This window comes from Bison bison, unplaced genomic scaffold (assembly GCF_000754665.1).
Source record: "Bison bison bison isolate TAMUID 2011002044 unplaced genomic scaffold, Bison_UMD1.0 scf7180017864456, whole genome shotgun sequence".
NCBI classification, from domain to species: Eukaryota; Metazoa; Chordata; class Mammalia; order Artiodactyla; family Bovidae; genus Bison; species Bison bison.
In genome coordinates, this window is record NW_011495018.1 from 19,999,423 (window position 1) to 20,008,622 (window position 9,200).

At 41.1% G+C, this 9,200-nt stretch overlaps 2 protein-coding genes across 8 annotated transcripts in view; one reads left to right on the forward strand and one right to left on the reverse strand.

Annotated features, from left to right (window-relative positions):
* Positions 1–1,149, reverse strand: part of SHOC2 (soc-2 suppressor of clear homolog (C. elegans)) — an 88,490-nt gene extending 87,341 nt beyond the window's left edge. Inside the window, exon 1 of one of the 3 annotated variants that reach the window (XM_010859364.1) lies at positions 1,075–1,149. The gene's annotated coding sequence lies outside the window, so the exon portion shown is untranslated. Of the gene's footprint in view, positions 1–38; positions 79–588; positions 670–1,074 lie in introns of those variants that run through there. The other 2 variants (XM_010859361.1, XM_010859362.1) reach the window with 2 other exon arrangements.
* BBIP1 (BBSome interacting protein 1) overlaps positions 302–9,200 on the forward strand; it is an 18,054-nt gene continuing 9,155 nt past the window's right edge. For 2 of the 5 annotated variants that reach the window (XM_010859360.1, XM_010859356.1), the window contains exons 1-2: positions 1,139–1,229; positions 1,390–1,487. The gene's annotated coding sequence lies outside the window, so the exon portion shown is untranslated. Of the gene's footprint in view, positions 444–662; positions 742–1,138; positions 1,230–1,389; positions 1,488–9,200 lie in introns of those variants that run through there. The other 3 variants (XM_010859357.1, XM_010859358.1, XM_010859359.1) reach the window with 3 other exon arrangements.

Consider the following 9,200-nt stretch of genomic DNA (forward strand, 5'->3'; position numbering starts at 1 on the left):
CCCCTCCACACACTCTTGCTTCTACCGCCCCGCCCCACCTCTCGAGTGCAGGCCCGTCAATCGCCGGGGAAGAGAAACAGGCGGGGCCAGAGCCGCCAACGCTGCCCAATCAGACAGACGTACTGTCGCCAGCGACGCTACCCAATCAGAATGAGGTATTGGCGCCAGCTTCCCTCTCTGCGCCCTTTTCCTTTTCTCTGCTCCTGGACGCCCTCTCTCCCGCCCACTGGGCGCCGCTGGCTAGCTGGGCCACAGAGAGAGCCTCCAGCAGGGTAGAGTGACAACTCTCAAGCGGAAGTTACTGTTGACGCTAAGGCAGCCATAACTGATAATGGCAACGGGAGTTTCCTGGCCTCCCGTCTCCTGTGTGACGTAGTTTTCCCTTCGCCCAGACTCACAGTTGCCCTGGGCAACAGTCGAGCAGTCAGGGAAGAGAAGCATCTGTAAGTAGGCCCAAAAAAGGACCAAAGGTGACCAGACATCCCATGTAAAACAAGTTAATTCCTATTCCGGACTACCTTCCCGTTTGCGGGATTAGAGACAGCAGGTTTCCCGTCCCTTATTTTGCTGGGACGTCTGGTCACTTACCTAGGTGGACAGGAGTTTAGAGCTCCGAAAATCCCTGTTCTGCCCGAAAGTTGCATTTGACACTTCTGAATGGGGTCATGGCAGAAGGATGGGAATAGCTTGCGCCCCCCTTGCCCCAGGGAGTACCCATTCTGACAGGAGTCGAGAAGTGAGGTGAGTGTCCCTTGGTTCCGAACCGTGGGTCAGATCCGAGCGGGCCCCAGGGCCCTGGGAGACCGAGAGTCCCGGAGGAGAGCAAGGCTCAGAGTAGCTTCCGCTGGAACAAGGTTTTCTTTCCGGGCTGGCCAGGCGGCAGCCCTCCCTCCCTCCGCCCCTTTGAGGCTCCCTGTGGGGCGAGGCCGCTCAACCGGCTCCCCTCGCCTAGCTGCAGCAAGTCGAGACGGGAGGGGCCTGGGTGCGGGCCGCCGGGCGGAGCCCCTAACTCTAGCAAAGTGCAGCTCCTGACCACGCCCCCGCAAATTCTGTTAAGTACTTTCACCCCCTGACCTTTGAGGATGGAGAATTCTGGAACTTGAGGAAATCGTTTTACGTTCCCAGCTGCGAAGGAAAAAGATGGTTACCCACCACCGCGGCAACACCTCTAAGTCTTATTTCCCCACTTCCTGTCTTCAGATTCTGAATTTTCTCCCTTTGTTTCTCTGGTGAGAGTTTGTAAGCACTGACTGCCATTCTGAAACAAAGTATACTGTTCTAATCCTGCAAGTCAACGGTGTATTAAACAATTTAATGTTTGTGAATATTCGTTTCGTGTTAGTTTTACATGACTCTTTACCACAAGTGTCTCACATTTATCTCATATAGTTCCTTCTGTAGGTTTGAGTCAACACCTGTCAGTCATCTTCGTAATACCGGCTTGGATACCTAAAGCTGCGGGGAAAAAGGATCAGGAGAACTTTCAGGTAAACTGAAAATTGTTTATATCCACGCTAGTCCACAACAAGGGTGCACACCTACATTCTTTGCTGAATTTCTTTTTATATTCTTAGTATTCATTCTCTAGCCAAAATGGACTTTTCTTGTTTCTAACAAGATTAATCACTGAAGCACCAACGTTTTGTGATTCTGTATCCATGTCCTAGTAACCTTGGAGATTTGTGTCCAGATTTTCCCCAGCAGGAAGTAATTTCCTCTGAGCTTACCTAGCATTTTTCTGAACCTCTTTTATGACAACCATTGTTTTATATAACAGCTGCTTGTGTTCTTAGCTTCTCTGCCTTGCATGTGTGCTAAGTTGCTTCAGTTGTGTCCAATTCTTTGTGACTGTATGAACTATAGCCGGCCAGGCTCTTCTGTCCAGGCAAAAATACTGGAGTGGACTGCCATGCCCTCCTCCAGGGGATCTTCCCAACCTAGGGATCAGACTCAGATGTCCTGCATTAGCCCACCAGTGCCACCTGGAAAGCCCAGTTTACTCCTAAATAGAATGGTTTGTATCAGATTTATCAGCCTATTATTTTACCCTACACATTATTTTGATAAATACTGAAAGATTGAATATCGGGTGTCTCCTGGATGCCCAGTATGCTTGCCAGCAACTTCAGTTTTAGGGAATTTCGGTTTATCAGAATTTGAGCATAGTTCCTGCTACTCAACACAATTTCTTCCCCCAATATTTTATCAAAGAAATATTCATACATTAAAAGTTTAAAGAATGCAACAAACATTCATATATCTATCACCTAGATCCAACAGTTGTTAACATTGTGCCATATTTATTTCATTTCTTCTCGCACACTTTTTGTCATTGAGACATTTGGAAATAGGTTGCAGATGCCTGTTGTTAAGTAGACATCTCTAAAATTCCCAACATGTATTTCCTAAGAATTCTAAAGTTCTCCTGGAAAACATAATATTATTATCACAATTAAGGAAGTTAACAATTCTATAGTCTTTAGAATCCAGTCTGTATGTACATATGTTTTCCCATTTGACCCAAAAATGTCTTCTATACCTTCTCCTCCTTGCAAAAAAACAAAACTCAAGATCCAGTCATGGTTTATGTACTGTATTTCAGTATTATAACTATTTACCCTTAATCTAAAACAGTCACCCCATTTTTTCTTCACATGTAACATTGTCATTTTGAAAAATTCAGGCCAGGGGTCTTTTTGACCGTCTCCTTTTTCTTATTTCCCGTACATCAGAAGTTGGTCTGGAGGCGTGCTTACATCCAATTTAATGGTTTTTGCCAGACTACTTCAAAGTAAGAAAACTAAAAGTTTTCGTCCTTTTCCAATCATGATTGCTGCTGCTGCTAAGTCACTTCAGTCGTGTCTGACTCTGTGCGACCCCATAGATGGCACCCTGCCAGGCTCCCCCATCCCTGGGATTCTCCAGGAAAGAATACTGGAGTGGGTTGCCATTTCCTTCTCCAATGTGTGAAAGTGAAGTCACTCAGTCATGTCCGACTCCTAGCGACCCCATGGACTGCAGCCTATCAGGCTCCTCCATCCATGGGATTTTCCAGGCAAGAGTACTAGAGTGGGTTGCCATTGCCTTCTCCACCAGTCATGATTAAATCTTCCCAAATGCAGCTACTCTTACCCATACCATGAGCTGCTCATTAAATCCATGCCGGTTCTCAGCATACCACTTTCTATCATGTCCTACAAAGAACAGTTTAGCATTTAATCCTCTTGTCTATGGAGACTGTATTAGTACCATGCACTGGCAGCATAGACTATCTCAGTTCAGTTCAGTCGCTCAGTTGTGTACAACTGTTTGCAACCCTATGGACTGCAGCACACCAAGCTTCCCTGTCCATCACCAACTCCTGGAGCTCGCTCAAACTCATGTCTGTCGAGTCAGTGATGCCATCCAATGTAGAGTGTGTTAGTACCCTGCACTGGCAACATAGACTGTCTACCTTTTGATAAATTGTTGCTGCTACTTTGCCTTCACTTGGAGCTGATGCAATGTCATCTACAGCAGAGTGTACTGATGTCAGCATAGTTTCATGAGTTTCATCTCCTGGCACCCCAAAGACTGTTGATGAAAGGTGTGTGGGCCTTGCAATTCAAATACAGATGAATCTTGATGTTATCAAAGCAGATACTGAGGCAAGTACTGGCCATATGGCTGCATTCCAATTTCTGCAGTATTATTTTTCTCCCTGAAATTCTCCTGCAAGTCTTAATTGGTCCTGGTGTTTTTGTGATGGCTTGTTGGTAGCATTCATCAGAGCCTATTAAAAATTGCAAAATCAAGATTATACTTAGCACTGAGTACACAAAGAACATTCTGTGTTCAGTGGATATACAGATGTCTGTAGAATTTAATTCATGATCACAAGAGGAAAACTCCCAGGACAGCCAAGCTTTTGTACTCCTCCTATCCTAGACTTACAGTTGATCATGAAAGATAAGCAGAAGGAAGAAAATTCTCTGAGAGGGCAGATACTCTTAGATTGATACAGAATATTTTTAGTCTTCGCATTGGAATTTAAGTAATGCACTCCATCAATCACTTTTTTTGTATTCTAGATTCAAGTAAAGCTAAATAATATACTAATTAAGACCACAGATTTTAGAATCAGACCTGGGTTTCAGGAACAGGGATATTCATTAGCTGATGACTTTGAACAGTTTACTCATTCTGTTTATCATCTATTACATAGAAGTGTAAAACCTCAGGCTTGTTGAACAGAGTGAGTCAAACACACATAAAATGCATCAGCATATTGTGTAGCACATGGTGTATAGACAGTGTATGATAGTTATTGGTAACTTCTAAAGCAGTCCAATCTGAATATATTGTTGGCATTAAATATTTATTTATTGAATGAATGAATCTAAGACAGTGGTTCTCCAACTTTAATGTGGGGAACTTAAAAATTAGAGATTCTAATTCAGTGAATCTGGGGAAGGCTCCAGAAAAATCTGTATTGTTAATAATCATCCAGGGGATTTTGATAAGGTGATCCAAGGGTCAGGCTTTCAGAAACACTGAGTAAAGTATCAAACAATTCTTTATTTCCCTTTCTTTGCATTCTATTGAAGTAACTACATATCTCTGATGCTGAGAATATAAAAGATACCTTTTTTTAAAAAAGGCTTAACCCTTTTTTAAAGCGTTAATAGCTAATGTTTTTAGGATCACTTTTAGTACTGGATTTTGAAAAAGCAAAAATTATTAGTAAAAGGCATTTTGCATGAGTAGGACATGTCATTTTCTGCTAACTTAACAGTAGTGTCTGCTACTGGAGAGTAACAGAACCAATGGCATCATCCAAGTTCACTCACGAAGAGCAGTTCCTGTTCTTAGGCCTAGGCACGTTCCAGAAGGTAGACTCTGCACATATTATTCACATGAGTCTGGGTTAATTAGCCAAACTGAACATGTTGCAACATTTTTCTACTAGCAGATGCCAGATAGCAAAACAGAGTAGAATCTACTGTAGTTTCCAACTACATGACACATAATGTTATTTGGCATCGCCACTTGAACATTATCAATCCAAGTTAAGCACTCTGCCAGCACGTGGTCAATCACTTGAGTGAGAGAGAACATTACTACTTTGTATCTGCTGAAAAACACCTTATTTGGGGGCTCCCTCTCACGTTTGTCTCATGCTGGTTTACATTCAGAAGTCTAATATGTGTTTGAAAATTTATCTATCAGTCAACCACACAAGTCTTGCATCAGACAAAAGACAGATTTTTTCATTTTTATTCCTACCGTTCCTCCCATCCCCATCAACAACCTGCAGTAAGCATTCAGACACTGAGCTCTTCCTGTGTGCTAGGGCTGGTTAATGGCTTTGTGTGAATTATGTCATTTAATAAGGCGTCTAAAGTCAGTGCTATTGTAAACTGTATTTTAGAGATAAAACCGAAGTTTAGAAAATTAAATAATTTGTTTAAATGACTAATTTGACTCCAGACCCTTCTCTAAACTGCTACACTGTCTTTATCTCTTTTTACCACCACCCTACCACTATTTACCATCTTTCCGTATCCTTGTTAGGTCATTATATCCACTCCCATAGCTTATACTACTGTGCAGCCGCCTGTCTAGGCCTCCCGTCTTTTTTACCTTCCAAACTCATTGGGTCAGAACCTAATTCATAGTCTTTACCCTTCCCTCCTAGCTTGTCCCTCTTATCTGTCCTCAACTTGAATTGATACCTGCACCATCTACTCAGGCATGTTAGCTTAAAATCTCAGTCATCCTTGATCATTTTCTTATCACCCAAAGTGGTATTGGGGAATGGCAGAGGAGACTTGAATCTCAACTTCTTTTTGTTCTTTAATTGTTTTATTTTTTAAATATAAATTTATTTATTTTAATTGGAGGCTAATTACCTTACAATACTGTATTGGTTTTGCCATACATCAACATGAATCCACCATGAGTGTACACGTGTTCCCCATCCTGAATCCCCCTCCCACCTCCCTCCTTGAATCTCAACTTCTTATATCTTTGAATACCTCAAGTATCTTCTCCTCATACTGATCAGTATTGCTGATTTTGTTCATATCCTCATCATCCTACCTAAACAATAGCTTCCTTACTAATCGTCTTGCCTCTAGTGTCTCTTCTGTTTTTCCTTTTTATCTAGAATGTGTGTCTCCAAAAAAAAAAAAATCATATGTCGTATTTCTACTCAAAGCCATCCAGTAGCTCCCTCCTGTTTATAAAGTTCAAACTCCAAGGCATGCCATTCAAGGCTGAACATGAACTGGCCTCCACCTGGTTGACCCTACCATGATATGTGCACTGTATATACATTGTAATCTAGCCATTCCTCCAAGCTTTTTTTTTCAAATGCTTCTTTCTTTGAGCACATTACACCCTCCCTTTGCTACACAGCCACTTCTTTGGATAGTAAATCCCCATGCATCCTGGAACTAGTTCCAATGTCATGTGTAATAATTATTCCTGAGAGATCACCACTTTCACCTGTACAGAGCCAAGTTATTCATGGTTTTGGTTTCTTAAGGCACAATAGATATGCTTTTATTAAAGTATGTTGCATTGAATTGTAATTGTTTATTTACATGTCTCTTCCCCGATCTCACCTCCTCCAGATTCCTCAAGGAGAAGAACAGGTTCTTATCTACTGTATCTCCCATGTTTAGCTGTGATTGGTACATTATAGACAATTAGTATGTTGTTGAAAGAAAAAAATCTGGATAGGCTAGGTACATAGGATCTAAAACTTCTTAATTTTACATTTATTTTCCACTCTAAAGGAATAATTTCCTTGTCATCAAATAGAGCATACTTTCCTACTCCAATCTTTTTCAAAATTTATTTTATTGAAGTATAGTTGATTTACAGTGTTGTGTTAATTTCTGCCGTACAGCAAAGTGACTCACTTATATATGTATATACATTCTTTTTCATCTTCTTTTCCATTTTGGTTTATCACAGGACACTGAATATAGTTCCCTGTGCTACACAGTAGGACCTTGTTGTTTATCCATCCTTTATGTAATAGTTTGCATCTGGTAACCCCAAACTCCCAGTCTGTCCTCCCCCATCCCACTCCCCCTGGCAAGCACAGGTGTGTTCTGTGTGTGTGTCTGTTTCATAAATAAGTTCATTTGTGTCATACTTTAAATTCCACATATAAGTGATATCATATGGTACTTGTCTTTCTCTTTCTGACTTCACTTAGTATGATCATCTCTAGTTGTGCTCATGTTGATGCAGATAACATTATTTCATCCTTTTTTATGACTGAGTAGTTGTCTATTATGTACACATACCACAACTTCTTTATCCGTTCATCTGTTGATGGTCATTTAGATTGTTTCCATGTCTTGGCTATTGTGAATAGTGCTGCTATGGACATAGGGGTAAATATGCTGAAAATTTTGTCCTTTGCAACTTATCATAAGTTTAAACTTACGATAACAGTTTATATGTCTACCTGGAAATGTGTAAAAGAGTACCTAATTTTTCTGCTAGTTTTTCAAAATCTCTTTGGGGGTTATGCAAGGATAAAATTTGAGGACCACAAATATACATTCTTAAGTTTCAAAAGGACACTCTAGTGCTCTTGTCCAGTCCTACTCCCACAATTTAGTTTGGTTGTAATAGTAAATCTAGGTTGGTCCTCAGACTAAATCACTCTAGAGATTTTTAACTTCTTCAAGTTCTGTGACTAATTTATGCTATCAATATGTGTATAATTGACTTAACTAATCCTGCCTAGACCTACTGCTGCTGCTGCTGCTAAGTCGCTTCAGTCGTGTCCGACTGTGCGACCCCATAGACAGCAGCCCACCAGGATCCCCCGTCCCTGGAATTCTCCAAGCAAGAAGACTGGAGTGGGTTGCCATTTCCTTCTCCAGTGCATGAAAGTGAAAAGTGAAAGTGAAGTCGCTCAGTCATGTCTGACTCCTGGCGACCCCATGGACTGCAGCCTACCAGGCTCCTCAGTCCATGGGATTTTCCAGGCAAGAGTACTGGACTGGGGTGCCATTGCCTAGACCTAAGTGCCTTTCGATTTTCACTCAACTTAGTAAAACAACTTAGTAAAATTTTTCATGACAAAGATTTGGTTTCCCTCTGAGTTCTGCATTAATTTTAGACATCTAGCTCAAATGGCTACAACAGGTTTGCTTCTTTTATCATGATTTGAAATGTATTATCCATCAAAATCATTATTTGTGGGGAAAATTACAAAGTGAAGAAGCTGGGGGAGAAGGAAACAACAGATTCTTTTCTAATTACCCGGACCAAAAACTTCAAAAATTGAGTGACACTGTATTCTCTCAGCATTAAAAGTTTGCATTCTGTTAGTGTAGGAATTTTAACTTTTGCAATTTAATGTTTTGTTTAAAAAACATGCCTTGACAGTCTGTATCATTTTGAAATCTGTCAGAGTACTCCATTGTATGGTTTTTCCATAATTTATTTGACCTATGACATATGCCTGAACGCAGTGTCCTAATGAACATTCATACTCTTTTATGCAAAGAAATAGAGGAAAATAATAGAATGGGAAAGTCTAGAGATCTCTTCAAGAAAATTAGAGATACCAAGGGAACGTTTCATGCAAAGTTGGGCACAATAAAGGACAGAAATGATACGGACCTAACAGAAGCAGAAGATATTAAGAAGAGGTGGCAAGAATACACAGAACTATACAGAAAAGGTCTTCATGACCCAGATTATCACGATGGTGTGATCACTCACCTAGAGCCAGACATCCTGGAATGCGAAGTCAAGTGGGCCTTAGGAAGCATCACTAGAAACAAAGCTGGTGGAGGTGATGGAATTCCAGCTGAGCTATTTCAAGTCCTAAAAGATGATGCTGTGAAACAGCTGCACTCAATATGCCAGCAAATTTGGAAAACTCAGCAGTGACCACAGGACTGGAAAAGGTCAATTTTCATTCCAATCCCAAAGAAAGGCAATGCCAAAGAATGCTCAAACTACTGCACAATTGCATTCATCTCACATGCTAACAAAGTAATGCTCAAAATTCTCCAAGCCAGGCTTCAACAGTATGTGAACTGTGAACTTCCAGATGTTCAAGCTGGATTTAGAAAAGGCAGAGGAGCCAGAGATCAAATTGCCAACATCCGTTGGATCATCAAAAGAGCAAGAGAGTTCCAGAAAAACATCTATTTCTGCTTTATGGACTATGCCAAAGCCTT